The sequence below is a fragment of the Magnolia sinica genome, chromosome 10 (genome assembly GCF_029962835.1).
Source record: "Magnolia sinica isolate HGM2019 chromosome 10, MsV1, whole genome shotgun sequence".
In the NCBI taxonomy this organism is placed as follows: domain Eukaryota; kingdom Viridiplantae; phylum Streptophyta; class Magnoliopsida; order Magnoliales; family Magnoliaceae; genus Magnolia; species Magnolia sinica.
Genome location: NC_080582.1, coordinates 33,000,037 through 33,004,521, shown reverse-complemented (window position 1 = coordinate 33,004,521; position 4,485 = coordinate 33,000,037). Strand labels below are relative to the sequence as shown.

At 37.6% G+C, this 4,485-nt stretch overlaps 1 non-coding gene across 1 annotated transcript; it reads right to left on the bottom strand.

Moving 5' to 3' along the window:
• Positions 1 to 314: 314 nt before the first annotated feature.
• Positions 315 to 421, bottom strand: LOC131217731 (small nucleolar RNA R71). The gene has a single exon (XR_009157322.1). It is a non-coding gene; the product is annotated as a small nucleolar RNA R71 (small nucleolar RNA).
• Between the last annotated feature and the right edge of the window lie 4,064 nt (positions 422 to 4,485).

Here is a 4,485-nt window from a genome sequence, read left to right as displayed (position 1 = left end):
CACCTTCCTGTATGGTTTTACCAGAAAATACAAGACATATGAATATCAAGCTAGGGGTGACCCAACTCCTTCCAAAATTGCATAGACTTAAATATGAAAATTCATATTTACACATGAAAGAATTTGATGAGATTATAGCCACTTTATATTTTCTAAACGTGTCCGAGGACACGATCAGGCTAAAACTCTTTCCCTTCTTCTTGAAAGAGAAAGCTAAGACATGGTTGCATTCACTGTGTCCATGATCTATTGGCAGATGGAACGACATGACAAGGGAGTTCATTAAGAAAATTTTCCCATATCATAAAATGAACACCCTCAGAAAATCAATCATGAACTTCGCCCAAAAGGAAGATGAAACATTCTTCCAATGTTGGGAGCAGTTCAAGGATCTTGTCAATTCATGCCCACAACATGGTTTGGAAACTTGGTAAATAACAAGTGTTTTTTTTTTTTTTAAATATAATTTTTTACATTGGGCTGACTCCTTCCATGCGTCAAATGGTTGAGACAATATGCAATGGGGAATTCATGAACAAAGAGTTCGATGATGTGTGGGATTATTTTGACAAGCTTGTTGAAAACACACAATCATGGGACATCTCCCCAAAATCTAGCACCATTTCTAGGCCTACTCAATCAAAGGAGAGGGGCGGAATATATCTTCTAAAAGAAGATGATGATATAAATGCTAAAGTCGCTAATCTCATAAGAAAACTCGAGGCCATGGAACTAAAGAAGGATAAGGCTACGGAACTGTTTGCCATATTTGTGCTTGTAACATTCACACAACTGAAAATTGTCCAACAATACTTGCTTTTCAAGAGGTACTGAATGAGCAATCTAATACCGTGAATAATTACCAAAGACCTTTCAGTGGATCCACTTCAAATGCATACAATCCTAATTAGAGAAATCATCCAAACTTCAGTTGGAGCAATAGACAAACTTCTACTCCTCAAGGATTCCCTAATCAAATTCTAAATCAAGGGAAACCTCAAGAGGATCTGGTTTTAAAACATCTTCAAAATTAAGAGCGTTTCAATTAGGGTATGCTACAAGCCTTTCAAGACCTTACAAAGGCCATACAAGGGCTTAAGACAAAAAATGTGTTTGGGGAAAAAGAAAGCCTTTCAGCTTAACCTCTTCCCAATCCAAAACAGTAATATGAAGTCAGCAACTTGAGCTCTTCAAATCAAATGGAGCAAGCTAAGTCTATTACCACTCTTATGAGTGAGAAAATAATTAACAAATCTATTCCGATAAGGGTTGAAAAGTCTAAGGACTCGAAAATTGATGAAACTGATAGATCTAGCAACACTCTACATGAGTTAGAACCAGAACTTCAAGGCAAGCCGATTACTCCATTTCCCCAATGGTTGATTGCACCAGAATGTTTCTCTAACTATCAGGACATTCTAGAGGTGCTGAAACAAGTGAAAGTCAACATTCCTTTACTGGATGCTGTTAAACAAATACCTTCATATGCTAAATTTTTGAAAGACTTATGTACGACTAAAAGACGACAAAATATTCAAAAGAAAATCTTCTTAACAGAAAAAGTGAATGTCATCTAAAGCAAGATGTGCACAAAAGTACAAAGATCTTGGCAGCCCAACCATCGCTTGTGTAATTGGAAATTACCGGATTGAGCATGCACTTCTTAACTTAAGAGCGAGCATAAATTTGATCCCATACTTGATCTACGATCAACTGGGTCTAGGTGAATTAAATCTCACACGGACCACATTACAAATTGCCAATTGCTCAGTTCGTGTACCGAGAGGGATAATTGAGGATGTGTTAGTCCAGGTTGACAAATTTTACTACCCAGTAGATTTTACATCATGGATACTCAACCCATCATAGATATGAGCACTCAAATTCCCGTCATTCTTGATCGCCCATTCCTTGCTACATCAAATGTAATCATTAATTATAGGAATGGAGTCATGAATTTGTCTTATGAAAATATAACATTAGAGCACAATATATTTTTCAATATGAGCAAACTGGTAGAGGATGATGACGATGATATTAACTTGATTGACTTTTTCGTAGAAGATAGAACACTTCTGACCTTATCCTTTGACCCTCTAGAGACGTGCCTGACCCACTCCCATGATTTAAATGATGATACGATTAGGGAGATGGGAACCATGCTTGATACCATGCTGATACTTGAAGTTAACTAGTGGAGCCATAATTTGAAGAATTACCCCAAACTGATGTGGTGCCTCTACCATCTAACCTCAAGGCATCGAAGCTTAACCTAAACCTTTACCCACTAATTTGAAATATGTTTATTTAGGTCACGATGAGACATACCCGGTGGTGATTTCTTACCACCTAAAGTAAGAACAGGAGAGCATGCTTATCTCTACTCTCATTGAGCACAAAGGAACCCTTAAATGGTCGATTGCGGACCTTAAGGGAATTGACCCTTTGATTTGTACTCACCATATTTATCCAGATGATAATGCGAAGACTTCTCGGAAACCACAACTAGATTAAATCTAAACATAAAGGAAGTGGTTAAGGCCGAGGTACTTAAACTATTAGATGTGGGTATCATATACCTTATATCCTATAGTCAATAGGTGAGTCCAACTCAGGTGGTTCCTAAGAAGTCTGGAATCACCATCGTAGCCATTGACAACAATAAACTCGGGCCAACTAGATTTACTACTAGTTGGAAAATGTGCATTGACTACAGGAAATTGAATACCGTCACGAGGAAGGACGACTTTTATTTTCCCTTTATTGATCAAATTTTGGAAAGGCTAGCTAGACACTCGTACTATTACTTCCTTGACGGGTATTCAGGCTACAACTAGATAGAGATAGCCCTTGAAGATCAAGAAAAGACCACATTCACATGTCTGTTTAGCACCTTTGCTAACCGAAGGATGCCATTCGGACTGTGTAATTGAAAAGGCCGAGCTAAGAGTCCTAGAGGGGGGGGGGGGGGTGTGAATAGGATATGCCAAATTAAAGATTAAATGCAGAATTTAAACAAATATAAATAAAGATAGCACTTAAACAATCCCACAAAGCTGAAATAAATAACAACTTCAAATGTACAAGTATTGAGAGGTTGATACAGATGTTGTTTTAAGGACAACCTTACACCAAAAACCAATGGCTTATGGTAGGACAACCTGATTCCTAGAACGGTCTGTGTATCAAAATCTCAAACTGATACAGAGGAATAAAGAATAAAATAGTAAAGAAAAAAACTAAGCTATTACAACATTCCTACACTTGCATAAAAAGGATTACAACATTCTCCACATATACATAAAGGAAAAATACAACATCCACACAAAGCCACAATCAAATAATCACCACGAGACCAGAAATTATAGGGGTTCACTTGTGTGTACACCAACTGTTTAGAAAAACAGCCACACCGGCTACTCTACTCCTAATATCCTCACACAGTGGATATTAGCGTTCACTATGAAATAGGTTTTTCAAGGTTTACCTAAAACCTTCACAATTGTGACTTTCAAGTGGGCTTACATAATTCAAAAAACCCCATACTATGAGTTTTCTGGATCACCTCAGACAAACAAAAAAAAAGAGATTTTTCTGGCACAATCTCAAAGAAACCAAAGAAATAAATTTATAAAATAGTAAAATACTTATCTGGATATTCTCCTTCGATGTAGCCCGGTAGAACCAATTCGGAGAAGAAGTTCAACGTAGAAGTTCGATGTTCACACTTACTTATGAAAAGGTTTTAAGTTCTAAATGGATTTTAGATTAAATCACCTTGGGTTAGCTTGATTTGATTTTGATTCCAAGAAATAGGAAAATTTCAATCCCTTCTTCAAATAAGATTGGAATGTAGAAACTCAAAATCAAATGCAAAAAACTAAATTAAAAAGAATCTAAAATGAGCACTAAATAGCTTAAGAGTATCACAAATTTATCTCTCGGAGTGGTGTCTTGATTTTGCTTGAATTAGATACAAAACTTTAAAAATCATGCCCTATTTATAAGTGTAAAAACTGCTCACTCGACTGGCCCAGAGGTCAGCTCGACTGGTCGAAGGACCAACAAATTTTTAAAAATTCGGGCGCGATAAAATAAGGTCATTCTATGACTGGTCAAAGGGCCTGATCGACTGGTCGAGTGGCCTCCACGACTGGTCGTGTGGGACCTAATTTAGTTGTTGGACTTTGGTTCGAGCCTACTCGACTGGTCGAGCACTGTTCACTCGACTGGACGAGTAGTCTCTAAGACTGATCGAGGCAATAACAGAAAATTTCAAAAATTAGTGACAAACATTGGACTGCTCGAGGAATTTCTTGGACTGGTCGAGCCAGTACTAGGACTAATCAAACATAGGCTAAGACTAGTGTTCGCATTGTCGACGAAATGTCGATAATATCGCCGATAATATCGGTGTCGCTAGACTAGCGACATCGAAACCCCCATTTTTCGTTTCTCTCTGGATTATCGGCGAAATATCGGCGA